This window comes from Papaver somniferum, chromosome 4 (genome assembly GCF_003573695.1).
Source record: "Papaver somniferum cultivar HN1 chromosome 4, ASM357369v1, whole genome shotgun sequence".
Taxonomy (NCBI): Eukaryota; Viridiplantae; Streptophyta; class Magnoliopsida; order Ranunculales; family Papaveraceae; genus Papaver; species Papaver somniferum.
Window position 1 is genome coordinate 147,368,288 of NC_039361.1, and position 24,640 is coordinate 147,392,927.

A 24,640-nucleotide genomic window follows, 5' to 3' on the forward strand; every position below is an offset into this window, starting at 1 on the left:
GCCATGCAATCGTTATCTGCATCCCCACCTTGGACACGGGATCCTCCATGTCGAACTCAAATCAGTTGGCAGACAGTCCATCTCCATTACGTCTGCAGACTTGTTTAACCACCACTACCACCAGTTGTTTCTATTCTCTGAGCTGCATCTCGTTCCTGACTGGTTGCACAAGCTCATATCAAAAAGACCCACTGAGAACTCCGCATTAGCTGCCAACATCAACGGCAGTGAACTCTTCATCTCCTTACTGCTTTCACCCATGAAAACTATTAAAGCCAACAGCTTTCTCCATCGCTTCATTATCGAACACAACTGATCATAGCAGCTTAATCTCAGCCAACCCATCTTCTCAGCGTAAATACCTTATTCATTCACTGCCTTCAACAGCTGAATCACAGTTTCATCGTTGTTGCTGTATTTCAGTTCACAACCATGAGCATGGCAACACCACCAACTCGACTCCATCTCCATGGCAGCTGACATGATGAGAAAGATTTGGGTGCGAGTGAATAATGGCAGCTGCTTCGAATTCTTTCCAAGAAAATGCTCGAAACTCCTTTCTTTTAGAGAACCACCAGCTCGAACGTTGATGAGTAATAAGAATTTCTTTCTCCTTCACAGATGACGAAATGTGGCTTGTATGTTCTGGCATATGGTGGGGAGTTAGCCACATCCACCTTTCTCTTAATGATGAAACACCACCTGCTTGCTTAAGAAATGAAGCTCTTGACGTCTTTGTTCACCTTCTGACACATGAGTTAAATGTGATACTTTATCCTCTAAAAAAGGAAATATTGAATGAATTGATCGTAAATTATGAGATTTTTTTATATCCTTTCCTTCTAGAAAAGATACTATACGTAGTGAAAAAAGAATTTCTACTATGACTGAAAGCCCCTCGGATATCATTTGATAATAAATATTTGGGTTGTGCGCAACAATTTTTTTTTTGTTTAGCAACATTTGTCGAAATCATCAAATTAAAATGTTTCTGTTGATACATTTGAGCAATTAAACGTTTCACAAGCAGTGAACTGGATTTATTATCATAACCTACATTTTTCACGGATTCATAAAGAATTGATCCATTTAAACCATGATCATGAGCAAGTGCATAAATATACTCCTGAAAGAGAAGTGGATATAGGAAGTCTTGTTGCCGAGATCTATCTATTTTTGAATATGCTTCTAATTCCTTCATTTAAAATTCGATTTGATACAAAGGCAAAGGATTTCTTGGGTTCACAAATGAAACATAGTGCGATACAGTCAAAACAAGGTATATAATAATAAAAAACTAGACACCTCGGAGACAGATAGGCTAATCAATGGATCCTACCTTTTTTAATCCAATTGATAATGGTTAGAAATCCTTTATTTTTGCAACCCGGTCGCTCTTTTGGTTTTGGAAAAAATTTATTTTTATCAATATACCCCTTCTTCTACACATTCGTCTCCCCTCCATGCTATAATGAAGATATAGTGAATAGTTAGGATTCATAAAAAAATAGATAATCCACGTATAGGAGAACCTTTTACCGCGTTAGGCACTAATATATTTTTAACGTATAATTTTTCTCATTACCTCGCATGGGAAAACAATCCCACAAACAAAGGAACTGTACAGGATAAAATAACATAAAAAAAGACTCGTTCTAAACATGAAATTAATATTTCCTACCGATTATGATAACTCGGGAAGTTTTTTATTGGATTATGATTCAAAGAAGGAAACAGAAACAGAATAATCGTTCTATGATCAAAATACTACCCCATCCATTTTCATATTTCGAATTGTTATAATCGGTTGCTCGTACCTATACTGCAAAAATAACTATGAATGGCTCGCTATTCACCCGATTTCTGGGTCATAATCATAAAATTTTGTAGGAGAGATGGCCGAGTGGTTGAAGGCATAGCATTGGAACTGCTATGTAGGCTTTTGTTTACCGAGGGTTCGAATCCCTCTCTTTCCTTACCTTTGCCTAATTCAAGAGCGTTATTGACCACAATGGATCAAATAACAAACAAACAAGGAATTGGATTATTCCAAGAGGTAGACCTTTCTTTGAAATGAGTTCCCCATTCCTAATTGGGGTGGTACGAAAAATACCGATGAAGGGTAGCCAAGACATAAAAATATCCCCGCGGATCCATTTATGATACATGAAATGGGAAAAATATATGTATCACACCCCTTAGCTTCGGTCAATTTACTTCGGTGAAAAGGGGGCAAAATTCTCCGAATCCTTGCCTTGCTATTTGAGTTAGGTTCAAGTCTGAGGGGAATAATATTCTACGACTAGCAATTCGTTTATTTTCAAGCCGACCCACTTGTTATATATTATTTGATTGACTAAACCTTTATATTGGGATGAATGAAGAGTCAAATTTTTTGGCAATTCTTCATGGGAGGATGAATCAAGATAATTTTGAATCATAGCTTTGGATTTTTGTTCATCCCTCGTCGTAATAATATCTCGGGGTTTGCAGGGATAACTTGGTATATCTACTATATGGCCATTAACTAAAATATGTATATGGTTAACTAACTGCCGAGCTTCTGGAATAGTCGAAGCCATACCCAATCGAAAAAGTATGTTATCCAAACGCATTTCAAGTAATTGTAGTAAAACTTGACAAGTTGACCCTTTTTCTTTTTCGGCGATACGAACATATTTAAGTAATTGTCTCTCTGTAAGACCATAATGAAACCGTAAGTTTTGTTTTTCTTCTAGACGAATACGATATTGAGACTTTTTCCCAGAACGCGATTGATTTCTAAGATCATTTCCGGCTATAGGCCTTTTACTAGTTAGTCCCGGTAAAGCCCCCAGACGATAAACGAGGCCCTCGGTAACGAGACATAAAAACTCCTTTTCTTATTTACAAAATAAACCTAAATTAAGACTGAACTAAACGATAAATGAAAAAAATATACTGAAGTTAAGTATTGTACTACAAAGAAGAATGAGATGAATTATATCAGTATTCAGACTCTTTTGTATATATAGCAAGGTAAGGAGACTTTGTCTTAATTTGTTCTGTAGAGATCTAACCAACCGCTCGAATCTGTTTTTTATTCATAGTTGGAAATTCTTACGACATAATAGATCCACTATTTTTGAGAAAAGGAAAGAAGTCTTTTCAATATTCCTTGAGTTCAATGAGACATTATTAATCATGTAATAAAGTATAAAATAGAACAAAGAGAGAAAAGCCGTCTATCGGAATCGAACCGATGACCATCGCATTACAAATGCGATGCTCTAACCTCTGAGCTAAGCGGGCTCACATAATAGAAATCGTGTTGTGCATAGGAATTCAGTCAAGTACTTAGCTCTTAGCTATTTAAAATAGATAATGAATATGAATAGAGAAAAAATGAATACTAAATAGAATGGTATTCTATAACAATATAATATAACATACGAATTAATATAACGATAAATACAGTGATATATGATATCAAAATTTTCAATGGGAAGAAATTCTACATTTTTTCTTTTCCATGATTCTCTTTTATATTTATAATTTATATGAATATGATTATCAATACCTTAATTCTAAATTATTAGAAATTACGAAAAAATATAGCATTCTAAAAAAAAGAATCGAACATTCAAGTATTTCAAACCGGGTGGGAAAAGTGCGAGGAAGAGAGGAATATATATGTGGTATATATCCATCCATATTGAATTGCGGATACATCAATGATAGAATCATTTCTGATTAAACCAAATGTAGGTCCTTCAATATAGAAAAAGGGGTAAATAAAAAAGAAATAAAAGAGGAGTAAAGAGATAAAATTTTTAGATAGAGAAGTTGTATCTAATGAATTCAACGGTTAACGGTTCCAGCATAAACGAAAGAAAGAAGGGGATGGCATCCCAGCAAGATCTTCGACTCAAACTAAAAAGGGGATATGGCGAAATCGGTAGACGCTACGGACTTGATTGAATTGAGCCTTGGCATGGAAACTTACTAAGTGATAACTTTCAAATTCAGAGAAACCCTAGAATTAAAAATGGGCAATCCTGAGCCAAATCCTGTTTTCAGAAAAAAAATTAAGGGATTTCTGATCAAGTTGGCACAATGCTTCTATCAAGTTTTGTTAATAGATTGTACATACAAGACCAACAAGTATTTTCCTTATGTTAAAAACTTGATTTATCGGATGCTTATATTTTGTCGCTTTCTTATATTGTATTTTGCAAACTTGAACCAAGCTTAATGAATGAAAGTGGTTTTGTTTTTTTGGAAAACTTGGACTCATGAAATTTGTTCCAGAATCAGACTTTAAGTTTATTTATAAAGTCCGATTCTTGAAGTAGTTTGTTGCAGCTTCTCAGAATCGGTTTATATGGAGTATAATGCAATCCGATTATTGGATACAAAGATTTTTAACTGAACAATCGGATTACATATGGTCCAAAATGATCCGAACATGAATCAAGAATCGGTTGATTTGTGTATTAACGTAATCCGATTATAGTTGATGTTCATCACATCAACCCAGAATCGGGGTATGTAGGTTCATAGTAAAATCCGATTATTTTCAGAATCCGATTACTATGGTTTATATATAAACCGATTCTAGGTGATTTTCAGATACCTTGATGAGCGAATTTCAAAGTTTTAGAGGTAAATCATTGTAGAGTATCTCTTAGAAGGAAAGGTTTAAAGGGATTTAACTCAATCACTTGAATTGTCTGTTTTTGGGTTTTTTTTTTGTAAACCCAAAGGAAATTAGATTATAATTGTTGTTTGTGATTGATTAGGATTTAGTTTTAATTTTGATGGAAGTTGAGTTTTGATTAATAATTTTTGTATTTGTTAATTAAGTTATGATTTTGTATTTGTATTTGTGTTAGAATAATTAAAGTTTTTTAAGGTTAATTTAGTAATTTTACAATCTTTAGACATCCCTTATCATTCTCTATTGGGTGGATAAATAAATCCATAGGCCCCAATTAAGTGGCATAGGCCCCAATTTAGCCAGGTTATTTAATAACAAAAGAGGAACTAAATTACATTTGTTCTTTGAAACTGACCAACATGTGTGAACAGGATGATTGTAGTCAGTCAGGCCATTAATGACTGGTTCATAAGTGTATTTCCCCAGATCAAGAATGTCCCACATTGCTAATAAAGTTGTGTTAAATAGAACAAGATATATCAAGAATATAAAACACAGTTTGGCTAACTTTGCCTATGTAAGTGGCGGTTTAGATTTTTCCTCACAAGAGATAAATCTAGGGATGTAGTCTATTGTTATAAGTGATGGTTGTGATTGGGATTTAAAAATGCATCTCACAGACAAAATTTAACATGTCATTAAGGTCACATAATTCTTCATAATAAATACTCTATTAATTTTCCATCACAATATTTTATTAAATGTCAAATTAAAAATGATAATATTTAAATTATTTTACTAATGATGATAATAAATATAGTTTTATACGTAGGATTAGTTTCGTATTGTTGCGAGCTTTACAAAAGTTTTTTTTTCTGGTGTACGTTACTGTATCGAGCTATGTTAAAAAACAATTGAATAGTTGCCAATGTACGTTACTATGACGAGCTCTATAAAAAAAAGCAATTGAATGGTTACAAATTATAAACTAAAGCTAAAACTTATTTTAATGGGAAAATTTCAGGTTCAACTAATAGTTAATGAGAATATGAAAAATCAGACATATTTCTGAAAATTGTTTATTCTATTTTATTGTGCTTAACACAGGTAAATATTTATACTATTAGAGTACATTTATGTAATTTTAAATATACTAATTAGTATTATTGCTAAAAAGGATTATTTTTCTTAACCGCTTTTTAAAAATCAATGATTGCTTAATATTTATTGTTGATAAACTAAAGTATATTTCAGTGATACGGTATAACATAAATGTAGTTTGAAAATAAAAAATAATTATCTTTAAAGAATAAAATTAACGAATAAAAATTGGTGATATATAGATTTGTCATATACCTAAGTACCAATAGCAGTGGGTGCCCTTATTGCGATAAGCCATCTGGTGGCTCGGATCAGTTAGTTAGTTGTAGTTAGTTCTTTTCTAATTGATCACTAGGATCCTTACACGTGTTGAGCAGAGAATGGATCTTACCCAGACAGGGTTTAATCCGTTTTCAGTTGCTTTAAATGTGTAAGAACTCTACCCATTTGCGGCTAAGTTTTAATGAATAGAAATCTGATTTCAAGTTACTTAAAATTGACTAGTTTACCACAAACTAGAAGGCTCAGATCGTGAGTTTTGATAGTTTATCTTCGTAATTCTTGTATTTATCAAAGCTAGGATATAACAATTGGTATCAGGAGCCATTCCTGATTCTGCAATGGGAGGAAGTGGTAACCCAACTTGTAAATATCTACATGATAAATACGATACACAACAACAACAAATTGTTTCGATTCAATTTGATTTACAACCGATCAAAGACACCATGATTATTAAAGACGATTTAAAAGCTCAGATGGAGTCTTTTGTAGAATTTTTTTTTTCCACAGACCAAATGAAGATCATGGAAGAGCAGAATCTTCTAACAATATACACAACCATGAAGATGATCGATTTGTGTTTGGGTTATTCTCATTTAGTCGTGCAGTTCAACCTCCTCCACGTATGCCTAAGATTGACTTCCCCAGATTTCATGGCGCCAACCCAAGAGGCTGGATTCAAAAGTGCAACCACTACTTTCATCTCCATGATATCAGGGATGAAACCCAGAAAATCAAGATGGCATCTATGCATCTAGAGGATAAGGAAGAAAAATGACTTTACAACCTTCAATCTTTTCATAGTATTGTTACTTGGTTTGAACTTACTGAACATGCTTGCATTTGATTTGTAAACCTTGCTAATGAGAATAATGTGGAAAATTTTAACAAATTGCTTTTTAAGACAACTGTTGTTGAATTTTTGAGGATTTGAGTCTGCTAAAGCTCTATTACTGAGTATACACCCTGATCTCCCTGAGAGTTACTTTGTCAAAAATTTTATTGGTGCTCTTAAGGAGGATATTCAACATTCTGTTTTGATATTTCACCCAACCATACTTATGAGAGCCTTCTCCCTAGCTAAAATGCAAGAAAAAGCTATGTTGTCCCAACAAAAACTTCATAAACCACCAACCAAACATTACACCAAAACTTATTCATCTTCCAAACCATCCAGTTATTCACATCCCCCTCCCAAACCCAACCCCACTACATCTTCTCAATTCAAACCATCTACAGTCCAACAACCACTGAAACCTACCTATTCCCTTCCTCCTATCACTAGACTTACCCTTGATCAAATTAGAACGAGGAGATAACAGGGTCTTTGCTACAACTGTGATGCAGTCTATAGGCCAGGACACATATGTGTCACTCAACAGCTTTTTATGGTAGACACTGCACCACCACCATACCATGAAGAAATTCTTGAGGACCATCCTCCTGAGGATATCACTTCCCCAGTTGAGTCAGATATTGAAATTTCACTGAATGCTCTAATTGGTCAAGCTAATGGGGAAACTATCAGAATTCCAGGGCTTCTCAAAAAGCATCATATCTCAATCCTAATTGATATTGGAAGCACATATAGTTTCCTTGACAGTGGTCTAGCCAAGCAGTTGCAATGTGCAGTTGAGCCCACAGCTCATATGTTGGTGACTGTAGCAAATGGTGAGAAAACCATCAGTTCTGGAGTTTGCTCAAAGCTGGAATGGAGTATGCAGGGCTACAAATTTGGAGCTCCACTTAGACTCTTACCACTTGGTGGCTGTGACATGGTACTAGGAGCAGACTGGCTCAAACAATTAGGTGATGTTGTTTTCAATTTTTCTAAACTCACCATTTATTTTAAACACAAGAGCAAGAAAATTACCCTAAATGGCTCTCATGGGAAATCTTCCCTGTCTATGATGAGTGGTAGTGCACTTAAATCTTTTCTCAATCAACATTCTCATGGTCTTCTTGGTCACTTATTCTCTACTTCCACCACTTTGTCTCCTACCCCAATACCACCTCAGATATCTTCACTCTTGGATCAATTTCAAGATGTTTTTTCAGACCCACTAAGCTCCCACCTCAGAGGAGTTTAGACCATACTGTACCCCTTAAACCAAATTTTGAACCACCCAATCTCAGACCTTATAAATGTCCCTATGTTCAGAAAGTCGTGGTGGAGGATTTGATCAAAGAAATGTTACATTTTGGTATCATACAGCCTAGTCACAGTCCATTTGCTGCTCTTATCCTCTTAGTAAAAAAGAAAGACAATACTTGGAGGTTTTGTGTGGGTTATAGAAGACTCAACAACATTACAATCAAAGACAAATTTCTTATTCCAGTTATAGATGAACTTCTAGATGAACTTAAAGGTGTTGTTTGGTTTACAAAGATTGATTTAAGGTCTGGGTACCACCAAATCAGAGTCTACTTTGAAGATATTTATAAGACTTCTTTCAGAACACATCAGGGCCACTATGAGTTTAAAGTAATTCTTTTTGGCCTCACCGATGCACCAGCCACTTTCCAATCCCTTATGAATGACATCTTTATTAAAGATCACTTAAGACAATTTATTCTTGTGTTCTTTGATGATATTCTGGTGTTTAGCCCTAGCTTGGAGGATCATATCAACCATTTAGAGTTAACCTTGAGCATTCTGAGGAAATACCAGTTGTTTGAAAATTTCTCCAAGTGCTGCTTTGCTCAGAGGGGGTCAAAGCTGACCCTGCAAAAGTTTCAGCAATGATTACATGGCCTACTCCTTCAACTATTAAGGAGTTAAGAGGTTTTCTTGGACTAACTGGATATTACAGGAAAATTGTCAAAGACTATGGCATCATCAGCAGGCCACTGACTGACTTACTCAAGAAAAATGCATTTCAGTGGACACCAGCTGCTTCCACTGCTTTTCAACATCTCAAGACAGCCATGTCTGCTTCCACCAAGGACTTCATTCTTGAGGTTGATGCATGTGATAATGGCATTGGTGTTGTTTTATTACAAGATGGAAAACCCATAGCATTCTTCAGCCAACCTTTGGGTTCAAAGGCTGGTGCTTTATCCACATATGAGAAGGAGATGATTGCCATTGCTCAAGCTGTAACTAAATGGAGATATTACTTATAGGGCCATCACTTTATCATCTCAACTGACCATTAGAGTATTAAGTACATTCTTGAACAGAAAATCACTATAGTACTTCAACAAAAATGGATGATCAAATTACTGGGTTTTGACTATGAGATTAGATACAAAAAAGGTGCTGAAAACAAGGTAGCTGATGCCTTGTCTAAAAGGACTCATATGCCTGCTGAGTGCAATATGTTGGAAACTTCCACCCCAAATTGGGCCTTGGACATTATTTCAAGATATAAAGATGATCCCAAAGTTCAATTGCTTCTTCCTCAGCTTATTGTGAATCCTTCTGCAGTCCCACCCTTTACATATGCTGATGGTATCTTAAGGTACAAGAACAGATTGTACATTGGCAGTGGAGCAGATACTAGAACCACCATATTGGCTTATGTGCATTCATCTTCAGTAGGTGGCCACTCTGGTATACAAGGTACTTATGTTAGAGCAAAGACTTATTTTTTTTTTGGCCAAAATTGAAGAAAGATATTCTGTTTTTTGTTTCCTCTTGTGACATTTTCCAAAGAAAAAATGAGAGCATATACATCCTGCTGGCTTGTTGCAGCCTCTCCCAATCCCTGACACAGCCTGGCAACACATCTCAATGGACTTCATTGAGGGATTACCTACAAGTGAGAGAAGAACTCTGATTCTGGTGGTTGTTGACAGACTAACAAAATATTCATTGCTCTGGTTCACCCATACACTGCCATCACAGTGGCCAAAGAGTTCATCAACCAAATTTTCAGATTGCATGGCCTGCCTGCTTTTATTGTTTCTGATAGGGATAAGGTTTTCACCAGCTTATTTTGGTAAGATCTTTTCAGAGCTCTTAGCACAATCTCAACCTTAGCACATCATATCATCCTCAATCTGATTTCCAAACAGAGAGAGTCAATGCTTACTTAAAGAATTACTTAAGATGTATGAATGGCCACAAGCCTAAGAACTGGTTCAGATGGCTTCCACTTGCAGAATGGTGGTATAACACTAAATTTCATACAAGCATCAGGATGAGCCCCTTCAAGGCCTTGTATGTCTATGAACCACCTCATCTTGCCTTTCCCTCCACATCCACCACTTCTGTCAAGGCAGTTGAAGACTACTTGAAACATAGAGATGCAACCTTGGATATTTTGAAAGAGTCCCTCCACAAGGCACAAGAAAGGATGGTACACTATGCTAATGAGAAGAGAGTTGGCAGGTCCTTTCAAGTGGGTGATGCAGTCTACCTCAAACTCCAACCCTATAGAAAATCATCTTCTATTGCACTCAGAAAGAACTTGAAGATCTCTGCAAAATACTATGGCCCATTCTTGGTTCTCTAGAAGATAGGCTCAGTGGCCTATAAGCTTCAACTGCCTCTTAGCTCCAGAATACACCCTGTTATACCTAAGTACCAATAGAAGTGGGTGCCATTATTGCAATAAGCCATCTGGTGGCCCGGATCAGTTAGTTATCTATAGTTAGTTCTTTTCTAATTGATCACTAGGATCCTTACACGTGTTGAGAAGAGAATGGATCTTACCCAGATATGGTTTAATTTGTGTTCAGTTGCTTTAAATGTTAAAGGACTCTACCCATTTGCGGCTATGTTTTAATGAATAGAAATATGATTTCAAGTTACTCAAAATTGGCTAGTTTTCCACAAATTAGAAGGCTCAGATCGTGAGGTTTGAGAGTTTATCTTCCTAATTCTTGTATTCATGAAAGCTAGGATATAACAAGATTCAAGGATAATTTTTGTCGGTTATAAAAAAGGATGTGATAGAATTGGAAAATAAAATATAAAATTAGGGTAAACTATAGCATTTGCTTTTGAAGATTTTAAAAGCTCATTCTCTCCCGCTTTTAAAATTGATAAATTTTAGAAGTGTTTTGCATAAAAAACACTTTACGAAATCTTTATCAAACACTAGGATGAAAAAATATTTCTATAAATATATGTTTTCAAAGTACTTTTTTTTAAAAGAAAAGAAGCAGTACCAAACTTAGTTAGATTGGCTAACAATTATATAAGTGGACGATAGTGACGGTGGCAAGTATCGGTGCCCAGTGAGTAATTTCGCATCGTCTCACGTATTTCTTGATAAATGGTTTAACGTTATTTTTATTCAATGACGGTGGATAATAAAATTTATTGTTAGTAGAGTGTATTGTTGTTAGGTTAAGCACTTAACGATTTGACTTACTAAGTAATCATGGTTTTATTATTTTTATGCAACGAATAACCTCATAATTGGAAGCGTAATATCGTAGAATGTAACGGCCTGACTCTATATCGACAATGTCCTCACTTAACCATTGCGGTCATCTGACAATATGGGGTTTTCAATGGTCACCGCTGCGGTCATCCAACAAAAACTTCTCAGGAGGTCACCCATCCCAGTATTACTCAATACCGAGCATGTTTAACTATAAATATTTTTCGCCAATTATAAAGCCAATTATTCTTAAAAGGTCTTGGTGTTAGGAAAAGATAAACCATTATATATATTTCATTTGACATACCTGCCGAGTCGGAGTACTATAATACCACCAACTTAATTTGGAGGCGTCCTCGGCTCTTGAATATGTTCAATCCTTGACTCTGGCATTTTTTTCTCACTCATGAGACCCTTTCCCAACATAATCCTCCAAGCATATTCTTTCACCCTTGGCAGATTGGTCGACTCTAATACCATTTGTAAGGACCTAATCCTCCGCTAATACTGTCCCCACTTAGTCAATGCGGTTATCCGACAGTGTGGGATTTTTAACTGGTACTGATGCGGTCATCCATCAACAGTTTTCTGGGAGGTAGCCATCCCTAGATTACTCTCTCCCGAGAACGTATAAATACATTAGAAACTCTTTTAATTAATACTCGATTATTTAATAAACTCTCGTAAATAATATTTTTGGCTGGTCCCGAGTCGGGGACAGCGTGCCAAATTAATAATTCGCTAAAATTATAAGATAATGCATTTTTTGATTACCTATGTAGACCCCATATGAAATACAAATGAATAATGCATATATATATTCAATAAATTAGTGATTTACGACGAATTTTGAAAAATGATTTGATTGTCTTCTTTTTTTTGCTAAAATCAATATCGTATTGAATTTCATCTCTAATTTTCTTATCACTATAAATTTTTTTGGTGTTCTTTTCTCATAGATCAACAACAAATTATTCAACGTGATTGCCGCTTTAATAGCCTCGTTTCGTGAAGGGGGATTTATACAGAACTTTCATCATCTTCTTCCACATCTTTATCAGTTCTTGTAACACTCTCGATTATTTCTTCGTCAGTCAAGAATTGTGTAACTTCATTTTCTTTCTGATAATTTAGGACATCTTCGACATTCATTGAATTGCGATGGCCCAATTTCTCGATCAAATTTTGCAAGTCTTGAGTGATTTCACTGTCTGTATGTTCATCCAAATTGTCTAAACTTGTATTATCTGTTGATCGAAGTTTAGAATGACGAAAGCATCAATTTTTTCTAAACTTGTGATATAAAATTTATCGGTTAATTAATATCTCGTTTAATTAATAAATTTTGATGGTCCCAGCAACATTAATTTATAGAGTTTCTACTGTATAGTGCTTTTTACCAAATCTGTATCCAACTATCAGGACCTTTATTTTTAATATATCTGGGAATTTTGAAAAACAAGAACTACATCGTATGTGAGTAAAATGGTTGCCATCGGAAATGACTTAACATTTTAATATATAATAGATTAAGTAATTAGCTTTTTATTATGTCATTGAAATATTAAAAACATACAATATGTTATGTATTGTTGAGTCAATTCTGAGTTTTGCTCTTTCCAGGATATTCTTAAAGAGGGGAAAGCAACAAGGATCCGAACACTGTTAATATCTACACAATTATTCTTGAGGTGAATGAGTTCAAGTGTTATAATTTTGTTACAGCTTGCAAAGTTTAATGTTTTGGTTATGTTCGGTTGTTGGAGTATGCGGCGCGATAAACCACATATGTATAGCCAGGGATAATCCCTTATGAAATAAAGAGGAATACATGTGGAGATTTATAATCTTAGGAATATCCATACATAGCACCGATCCCTTTTAGTTAAAAACCTCACACCTCTTATCCCAAAGAGTTTAAGTGGGGTTCGGGGTTATGTGGTGGGGCTCTGAGTAGTGTACGATGGTCCGTGAAGATCATAACAATTGGTATCATAGCCCATGGTTGGGCTATTATCGGAACATAGAAATGGTTGTGGATGTCACCCGGTTCAGGGTGCAAGTGGAGTCAGACTCAAGGTGGAGCAGGCAAGGCCTAAAGTTGAAATGACGCTCAAGGTGGATTTAGTGTCGCCTCACCCATTAACTCAGGTGGAGCAGGGTTTCTAGATCAGCAAGGAAATGCTCAAGGTTGAACTGACGCTCTAGGTGAAGTTAATTTCTCACACATTAACTCTCAAGTGGAGCAGGGTTCTAGGTGGGCAAGGAAATGCTCAAGTTGGAGTTAGTACTTGCACTCTTATTAACTCAAGGTGGAGTAGGATTCTAGGGCGCATAGTGACAATAATCATGATTGATGGGTAACATATACATATGGTAATCATATGATGGAGTCTGAGTGGACTGGTGAAGTGGTTTATTCTCGCCAAGGTAGAGATTATTGGAGTATGTGGCGCGATAAACCACATATGTATAGATAGGGGTAGTCTCACATGGAAGAAAGAGGAGTACAAGTGGATCTTAATAAGCTTGGGAATCTCCTTACGTAGCACCAATACCTTTTAGATTAAAACTGCACACATCTTATCCCAAGGTGGTCGGTAGGGACAACATCGGTGCTTTGTGGTCGGGTCCATATAGGTTCCTATGGTCCATGAAGATCCTAACATCGTTCACTAAAATGAGGAAGATGCAGAAAGATGATACCATTTCAAAGGATCGATAAGATATCTTTATTAATTAAATATCAAATAATATTTTTTCGAGGGACCAAATATGTAAGAATTATTTTCTTTATAATTTCTTGGATAGCTTGACGATGCAACTCGAGAAAGAAGGCATAGTATGGGAGAATGTCAAGGCGGAAAATGTTAGAAAGGATTCGTGGAGTGAAGAATAAAAATATATATCGGGTTTTCCTTTATTTTTTTAATGATAAAAAGAGATAAACTTTAAACTTGATATTAATAAATATTATATTTAATATTCATATATCGTAAAATACATAACTAAATAAAAATAATGCCCGTGCCGCTACGGCAGGGGTTAAACTCTAGTAAGTACATAAATAAAAGAAAAAAAAAGAACAAACAATGACCAGAATAGCTGATACAGAAAAAATCTCCAAAGCTTGGAGTCTGCCCTATTTCAACTTGCTCTCAGTGGCAATGGCGAAGCCATGATTCTTGGTATGGGAGGGTAAACTTAAAGGGGTTTTTAAGAGGGGAAAGAAAAAGCCTTAACTAGTTTTCCTCATGCAACTTATCAAAATTTTGTCAGCTTGGATGGAAATTTAACAATGGCTAGTACAGATATGTGACTGCCAGCAGTAATTGCTACCGCTATTTCAAATTAGAGCAATCTTGAGTCAAAATTTTACACGAGCTGAATTTTGAATGAAGAAAGTTAGATTAAATTTATACCAAGTCATGACTGAGTTTAAAAATATATAGCTTGACAATTGGCTTGAACAGCCAAGTTCTCGTTAACTCAGTGGCGGAGCCAGAAATATCTAATTGGGGGGGAGGGGGGGGGACAACTACATATAAAATGTAGGATGATACGATCCCACTGCCTTGCGGAGGAAGGTCGCAATTTTTTTTTAAGCTGTTCTACAATGTCTACATAAAAATCCATATCATTGTTAAGAGAAAAACTCCAGATTAAACAAACCAATCAATTTAATGATCGATTAACTTAACAAATCGTAATTGTGGAAAATATATAAGTAAATAATTGTAATTATCCCATGAATAATAATGAATTTTACTAGTATATCCTAAACTTTCTTTTTCTTTACGGAAATTAGGGGGACAGATATCCTTGACAACTGTCCTTCCTAGTCCACGCGTGGAGTTTTATCCAACAAAGTTTCAAGCTCTGGATATCCAATTTACAGAGGGCATAATACGCAGGATCTAGAAACAACAAGTTAACCCCAACATATTCCATTAACACTAACAGGGGTGTATTGGATTAGGACTTATATGTATATTCAACAATCCTAAAAACTCCCAGGTATTCAATTAAGATATGTAAGGAATCATTAAATATCCATGATATTCAATTAGGATTGTTTTAGATTCCACAAATATCCTAGGTATTCAATTTATTTAAGATTTCTTAGGATAGTTAAAGGACAAGATATATATGGATTCTTATGGATATTTGTAAGCAAAATATGTATGTTATTATCTCATATCAATCTTAACCCAAACTACAAGAGTTTCATGGATTCTTATGGACATTTATTTTTTATCACAACATGCTATATTTTTCCACCACCACCACCACCACCACCATACACCACAAACCAACCCAAGCACAACCACCACCATCGACCACCGCCTCCATCACCAACAATTTTCCGTCCACCACCATCACCGCCACACACCAACCACCACCGCCCACGCCCACCACCATCACCGCCACCACCACACATACCAACCACCACTGCCCACCACCACCCCCACTTTTGGATATATTTTTGAAGGGAATCATAATGGCCTTGGTTTTTTCAAATATATTAATAATTGGTAATATACTTCAATTTTTAAAAAAGCAAACTACTCCTAAGACAATCCATTATAATCCAGAATCATGTATCTATAAGAATCTTAAAGATTCTTTAAGAAACATTATAAATCGACTAGATTCGGGGAAAACTAATATCTAATTTTATCTACTAGTAAATCATGATCCAATACACCCCTGTAAATGTAACAACTACTAGTAGAATGATAAGCAAAACTCACGGTCATCCCTGACGAGCAAATAAACGAGCCATAATAATATCATTATAGCCAGAAAGCACACGAGCAACATCACGTGCTTCCTCCCTTTTACCCATTTGGATATCATCTGGTCCTAAATATATAGCATGTCCACCTACCAAGAAGAACCATGTCTCCAAACAAAAAACTCGTGTTCTCATTGACGACTTTGCAAATATCGTTGCCATTGTCTTCCCTTTAAATGGTTGGAATCATTTGTCTCTTTATTTAAGTAGTGCCTTGACTTTAGATGCACGATCCAGGATCTTAAAGATAAAAGTTCTTAAGCCCGACTTTTGCTGAAAACACGTCAGATTTACGAATTCAGCTAATTATATTGCAGTATTCTTGGGTTGTTTCATGAATTCATAAGCTAAAGGTACTCTTTGTTTTTGGTGGCAAAGGAAGATTAATTAAATAAACATCATATTTCTGGTATTCGTTTTGCAAAAGAAAAAAAAAGGTTTAAAGCACAATAGCCCAAGTATTACTGTAACCAATTTACGCAAGTAACTGGTTATTGATTCTAACAAAAACTTTATAATAGAAGTATCCACAAATGTATGTATGCGTTCACTGCATGCATATTAACTACTCTCTATTATAATTGGTGACATTCTTAGCACACTCCAACAACTACAATATCTGATTATCAATCTGTCATCCTAACTCACTCTTCTGAAGAGTGTTTAATAATGATCCTAAGTCTGAAATTGGTGATATTCTCAACACAGTCCAACAATTACATTATCGATCTATCATGCAAAACGAAAAGCGAAATATTTGCTCTTGAATGATATGGCAGCAGTTGTTTCCAAGTAGCCATACTTCTCTACTCAGTTTCAAAGTCAGCAAAAACTTTGATTAGCATATTTTCATAAAAGAGAACCTAAACTATAACAAACACTAAGGTTCCACTTCTTTCGAAACAATGAAAATCAATATACATAAAGAGGTTAAGTTGAAGTTAGAGAAAATCATCAGTATTTCAGTTCAGTCGTACATTACAAAATCCAAAAATATCTATTCATCAGTCAGATAACACAACAGAGATCAGGATGGTTCATCTGAAACCTTATTTGCATATACATATCGATTTTGCGACTTTGTACTAACTACTAATCGATGCTAACATATTATTGTATAAGATCATTAAACTACTACTAGTCAACGGAATATCAACACTACTCCAACACATCCAGTATCTTAAAAGGGCGGAACTCGAAAGTAAGTTCAATTCTTGAACCTATATCTATAGAAACACTACTAATCGGTTAAGGACTCTGGTAGGTAGGCACTTTCAGTGGGTGGAGCTGTTATTTGTTCACTCGGGGTGAGGTGAGATCCAATAACTGGCAATCAATTTATAAGGAGATGCAGATTGAAGGTTTTTTATTCCTGATGTTTTCATATAACAAAGATTACTTTAAGGCATTCCCTCCGCAATCTAGAAGTGTTCTTAATTTTCCTCCTTCATATCTTTTCTAGTTGTTTATGCATGCTTATGATAATTTCATTAATAGGCAGCTAATTAATGTAAAGTTCCAACTTGGGGACGGGCTGATGCCGTGTCTAGCGAACTTGAGACTTGAGAGTCTCTCAATACATTGTATTAAGACTTCAGATCGATTAACTCAGTATACGTTCTTCGGATATTAATGTTAACCTCTTACTTAATGGAACACTATTCTACATGCTAGGACTAAAGCTTCAGCTGAACAGGAGGAGCTTTATATGTAAAAGCCTAAACCATAAGAAAGAACCAAGATTCCACTTCGTTCCAGCTCATCATGGCTTACATTCTACTAAATGAGGTTTGGTGTTATCAATCGGTAGAAAGGGTCGTTAATATTCCGAAGTATGACAAACGAAAGAATAAAGAAGATAAAACCCAAAATTATCTAAAGAGACCACATAAAAAAACCCCATTTTTCCATCGCTCACGAACCCTAACCTAAATCTAAACATGGTCAATTTTCTAAGCAAAAAAAAAAAAAAAAGTTATGAGACGAGATGAAATGAAAAGTCTAACCTTTTCCATTAACATAAGATGAAACAGAAGAAGAAGCAGATGTCTGACACGAAATCGGGTTAGATTTCAACGAACTTGATGGAAAACAAACAGATTATAGTAGTTTCAAGTATGGGAAAAAAAAAGCGGTTTAGTTCAGAAACGCCTCAAAAAATACGGATTAGTTTATATCTCGAGTTAACTTGGTACAATTTAGTCCAAAATTTATATAAAATATAGAAAATATATATATAACCTACCTGATTTACAATTTAGTCCAAATATTTACCGCTTAGTCCAAAGTGATTCATGATGATATCGGGAATTTAAATAATATAAAAAAATAGATTTTTTTTTTATCTTTGGAACCGTTTGTCCAAAATTCGAAAACTTTATATATTCAGAAAGCTCTTTCCGTAGCCATCTGACTATACAATTCTGATTTTTTAAAACTCTTAGTTTACACTGGTGCACAAACATGTACACATCTACAAAAATCTAGAAAATCCAAAAACAAGACAAGATGCACCAGTTTGTACACCACATACAACATGAATCTTCCGCCTAAGCACCACTAACAAGCATGCTACTAAATCTAACACATAGCAAGTACCTAAACACAGAGCAAGCATGCTATTAAAATCTATAAAATCGTCCATCTAGAAAACTCGTTCATCGTTCTTCTCCACTTTCTTAAGCTCCCTCGAAAAGTACCTGAACACAAGCAAGCTGTATTTTACCAGTACGATTAACAAACAGAATAACATAATTGAATTAAATTGAAATGAATGGGATTAATGGAACTTTGCCGTAGCAGCCTCAGGTTACTTCATTAACATTCATACCCATAAATGGTAATGTTCTTACATTATTAAAAAAAGGCAAAGAAGAGAGAGAACCCCCATCGGAATTAACTAATCCTGGAATGCCACTTGTCACTTAGCTGTTAGCCACTTAACAATACTAACTACACATACTGAACTAATACGGGTAGCACATAGCTAATGGCTTGTCATATGGAGGTATATGACAAATACCCTCCCCATCACCAAATCCTTGTCCTCGAGGATTGAATTTTGGAAAATGGCGATGTATGTTGCCAGCATCCTCCCAGGTTGCATCTTGAGCCGTGGCATTGCTCCAAAGGATGAGAAGTTGAGGAACATATACACCATCTCTGACAATAGTCCTGGAATCCAGTGCAGCTGCAGGGATGGTTAACGTACACTTGATCTTCACTATTGATGATTGGCAGTTTAGGTGTTGGTGTATGGCTGGCACCAATCTGTTTCTTGATCTGAGAGACATGAAAAACAGGATGAATTCTGGATTCTGCAGGCAACTGCAACTTGTAGGCTACACTGCCAATTCATTGTATAATGGGAAATGATCCATAGAAGATTGTATATACGGCTATAATTTAAGTAGACCTTATCACCCACTTCAAAGCTTCTTTCTACTCGGGTGTTGTATGCATATAATTCCATCTCTCTTGGGACTTGTGGAGAGAATCTTTCAGTAACTCTAACACAACATCCCTTTGTTTTAAGTACTCCTCAACAGCAGCAACCGATGTTGTGGATGTAGAAGACAAGGCTAAGTGAGGTGGTTTATAAACATAAAGTGAAGTAAAAGGACTTACTTTCAGGCTGGAGTGGTAATTGGTGTTGTACCACCATTCAGCAAGAGGTGGCCATTGGTGCCACTTTTTTAGTTGATTCCACACATGCATCTGAGGTAGCTTTCTAGGCAGAAATTTACTCTTTCAGTTTAGTCTGTGGATGATAGGCAGTGGTGAGATGCATTTGTGTTCCCATTTACTTGAACGAGTCTTTCCAAAGTTGCTGCTGAAGACTTTTTCTCTGTCAGACACAATGGATGAAGGTAGTCCATGGAGCTTGTGAATCTGATTGATGAATTCACTAGCCACAGAGAAAGCAGTATATGGATGATGTTTACCAATAAAATGTGCATACTTTATTAATCTGTCTACCACCACAAGGATACCAGATTTCCTTTCACTCATTGGCAGGCCTTCCACAAAGTCCATAGAGATGTGCTGCCAGGCATGATCAAGAATTGGAAAAGTCTGTAACAAGCCAGTTATAAAAGTATGTTCACTTTTATTCCTTTTGCAAACATCACAGGTAGACTCATACATGAGAATTTCTTTCTTCATGGTAGGCCAAAAGAATGAGGCTTTGGCTCTAATATAGGTGGCTTGAATACCAGAATGGCCAGCAACTGCAGATGAGTGGATGGAGTCCAATATTTTGGCCCTGATATTTGAATTGGAGCCAATATAGAGTCTTGAGTTGTACCTTAGAACACCATGATTGTAGGAATACTGTGGAAGGGTAGTAGGGGTAATAGGTAAGTTGTGCAATGAGGGCCTACACCTTTGCATCACCAGAATAATTTTCAATAATTTCCTTAGTCCAAGCTGGTTGGGAAATAGATATTACCTGACAAACACCAACAACATGAGGTCTTCTTGAAAGTGCATCATCAACTGTGTTGTCAGAACCCTTTTATACCTTATTTCATAGTCAAAGCCTAGGAGCTTCATCAACCATTTTTGTTGTAAGACGGTATAAATATTTTGCTTCAAAAAATACTTGATGCTTTGGTGGTCAGTTTTTGATGATGAAGTGGTTACCTTGTATATAATGTCTCCACCTGGTGAAAGCTTGTACAATAGAAAGGAGCTCCTTTTTATAAGTGGATAAGGAAGCTGCTCTTGGCCCAAGAGGTTTGTTGTAGAAGGCAAGTGGTTTATCCTCCTGCATAAGGACAACATCAGTTTCAAGCACAAATGGTTTGGTGAAGTTTGGCAGTGCTAGCACAGGGGTTGTAGACAAGGCCTATTTTAGTTGGTGAAAAGTTGTACTAGCTGCTGGAGACCAAAGGAAGGCTTTCTTCTTTAGTAGATCAGTCAGTGGTCTACTTATTAAGCCATAGTTCTTCACAAATTTTCTGTAATATCTCGTGAGGCCCAAAAATCCTCTAAGCTCCTTGATCGTGTGAGGAAGTGGCTAACTGACCATAGCAGATATCTTCTCAGTATCAGCTTTTACTCCGTCAGCAGTAATTATATGTTATAAGTATTCCATCTCAGTTTTCCCAAAGCAACATTTAGAAAGTTTTGCAAAAAAGCTGGTGTTGTCTCATGATGTCCAAAGTAGTCTGCAAGTGTAAGAGATGTTCCTCTAGGGTTGAACTGTAAATAACGATGTCATCAAAGAATACCAGGATAAACTTACTTAAATGTTCCTTAAAAACATCATTCATGGGGGCTTGGAAGGTAGCAGGTGCATTGGGGAGGCCAAATGGCATCACTTTGAATTCAAAGTGGCCATGATGAGTTCTAAAAGTTGTCTTGTAGATGTCAGCAGAAGTGACCCTGATTTGATGATAACCAGCCCTTAAATCAATCTTAGAGAAAAACTTCTTTCCCTGTAATTCATCAAGCAATTCTTCTATAATTGGAATTGGAAATTTATCTTTGACTGTGACGATGTTAAGATTTCTATAGTCAACACAGAACCTCCATGTGTTGTCCTTCTTTTGACCAGAAGTATAAGAGTTGCAAAAGGGTTGTGACTAGTTTGAATAATGCCATACTGAAGCATATCTTGAACTAGTTGTTCCACCACAGATTTCTGAATGTAAGGACATTTATAAGGTCTCATGTTAATTGGTTCAGAATTTGGTTTGAGGGGAATATTCCGTTAAGTGTCCAAGCTTCTTTGTGGAGGAAGTGTTTTAGGCTCAGAAAAAACATCAGGATATTGTTGCAAGAGTTCTGAAATGAAAGGTGGGGGATTGGGTTGCGTGGTGGTGGAGGTGGAGAAAAGTTGACCAATAAGACCATGAGTGTGTTTTTTGATAAACCTCTTAGCTGCATTGCCACTCATCATGCTGAAGGAAGCTTTGTCCTGAGCTCCAGTAAGTGTAATCTTCCTACCATTGTGTTTGAAGGAGATACATAAATTGGAAAAATTGAAAATCACATCACCCAATTGTAAGGATCTCTTAACTCCTCCATTAACCCACAATAAAACTGCTAATGAAATATTCCTCAGGAAAATGATTATGTTTGCTTAACAGTAAGGCTTCCAGATATTCAAACTCTTCAAAATATGCATCCACAGTTGTAAGTTGAGAAAATTTATTAAATAAACCCACAATGTTTTCATGTGCTAGATTCTCAAATCGAAGACAAACATTGTCACTTAAATCCTTCCAGGTGATATGTGGTCTATTCAAACGAAAATTTTCAAACCATTTACCTGCCTTGCCATCGAAGTGCATCGCAGCAATCCTAGCTTTGTTAAACTCAGCAACGTCGTTCATCTGGAAGTAATACTCACATTTATGTAGCCGTCCTTTTGGATTATCACTGTCAAATCGCGGGAAATCCATATTTGGAAGACGGTGGTGGTGGTGTTGGTAATCGCGGCCTCCTGAGTGAGATTGAAAAAGATTCATTCCCACCATTTCCACCATTTTCATTAGGTCTTGGTGCTCCACTATGTTCACCATTGTGAAAATTTCTTGTTGATTTTTTTTTCCATCTGAGATTGCATCTTATTTTTGAAAACCATCATTTGAGATTCAAAATTATTTTGCATTCGGCTATCAAAATCTTCTTTGATCATCATCATGCTGAGTTGAAGAGTAATACTATCTAGCCGTGTCTGTTATCTTGCAGCTGTATCAGCTAGATCCTTATAATTTTGAGTTACCATGATGAGAAAAAAATTTGAGCTCAAATTTGATTGTGAGGGATAGGAAAGAAAAATACCAGTTGTACTATACCAGTACGATTAACAAACAGAATAATGGAATTGAATTGAAATGAACTGAATTAATGGAACTCTGCCATAGCATCCTCAGGTTACTTCATTAACATTCATCCCCAGAAATGGTAATGTTCTTACATCATTAAGGAAAAGCAAAAGAGAGAGAACCCTAATCGGAATTAACTAATCCTAGAGTGCCACTTGTCGCTTAGCTGTTAGCCACTTAACAATACTAACTACACCCACTGAATTAATACGGGGAGCCCATATTTAATGGCTTGTCATATGGAGGTATATGACACAAGCATGTTATTAAAACCATCTCATGATATCGAAAAACAAATACTTAGGATTTCATCAAGAATTAGTCTTTTTATATTTTCCAGAGAGCACAATGTTGTATAGTTATGTACACACCTACAAAACTCTAACATCCATTCCCACAAAACAGACCATTGTGGATCAATATGTACACATGTAATTTTTGTGACAACAGACAGTCAGCGACTCTTAAATATAAGTTGAGCACTAATCCAGGTATACATGATTTACTAAACCAATTCAATTTGCCATTTATTTTGGTGTTAACACATACAAATCTTAGGTACATGATTATAATGTCATATGATATTCGTCACAATGGGCAATCACAATTTGAGTTCAACTCACCAAAAGACCTTGAGCAGCTTCATCGAGGTTAGGATCAGATGACAGCTTCTGGGGATACCATTGAGGATATTCACGTCAATTCATTAGCTTGCTTACCCCTGGAAACCGATATTCATTTGGAGTTCCCAGCAAGCAACCTAAAATGTACGCAAAAATATCAGTCAGTTTAACAATTAGAGAACAACCTAAAAGATCTGAGCCAAACACATGTCCATCTAAAATTTACTAGGTGCAACTATAAAATTCATTTCAGTCCAGACTGTTATCTTGTTAAAGTTGAATTACAAAATTCATTTCAAGTGTACAACTATGTACACATTAACAATAAAAATGTGTATAATTATGTACACATGAAAACCTTAAGTGAAAGTAGTGCTTGAAGATACATTGAGGATATTCATGTCAATTCATTAGCTTGCTTACCCCTGGCAACCGATATTCATTTGGAGTTCCCAGCAAGCAACCTAGAATGTACGCAAAAATATCAGTTAGTTTAACAATTAGAGAACAACCCAAAATATCTGAGCCAAAAACATGTCCATCTAAAATTACTATAAAATTCATTTCAGTCCAGACTGTTATCTTGTTAAAGTTGAATTACAAAATTCATTTCAAGTGTACAACTATGTGCACATTAACAATAAAAATGTGTATAATTATGTGCACATGAAAACCTTAAGTGAAAGTAGTGCTTGAAGATACATTAAGGATATTCATGTCAATTCATTAGCTTGCTTACTCCTAGAAACCGATATTCATTTGGAGTTCCCAGCAAGCAACCTAGAATGTGCGCAAAAAGATCAGTCAGTTTAACCATTAGAGAACAACCCGAAAGATCTGAGCCAAACACATGTCCATCTGAAATTTACTCAGTCCAGACTGTTATTTTGTTAAAGTTGAATTACAAAATTCATTTCAAGTGTACAACTATGTACACATTAATAATAAAAATGTGTATAATTATGTACACATGAAAACCTTAAGTGAAAGTAGTGCTTGAAGCCTGTGAGACATACATTTTTAGA

General features: G+C 35.8%; 1 non-coding gene across 1 annotated transcript; it reads right to left on the reverse strand.

The window, feature by feature from the left end:
- Nucleotides 1-3,218: 3,218 nt before the first annotated feature.
- On the reverse strand, nt 3,219-3,291 carry TRNAT-UGU. The gene has a single exon. It is a non-coding gene; the product is annotated as a tRNA-Thr (tRNA).
- Between the last annotated feature and the right edge of the window lie 21,349 nt (nt 3,292-24,640).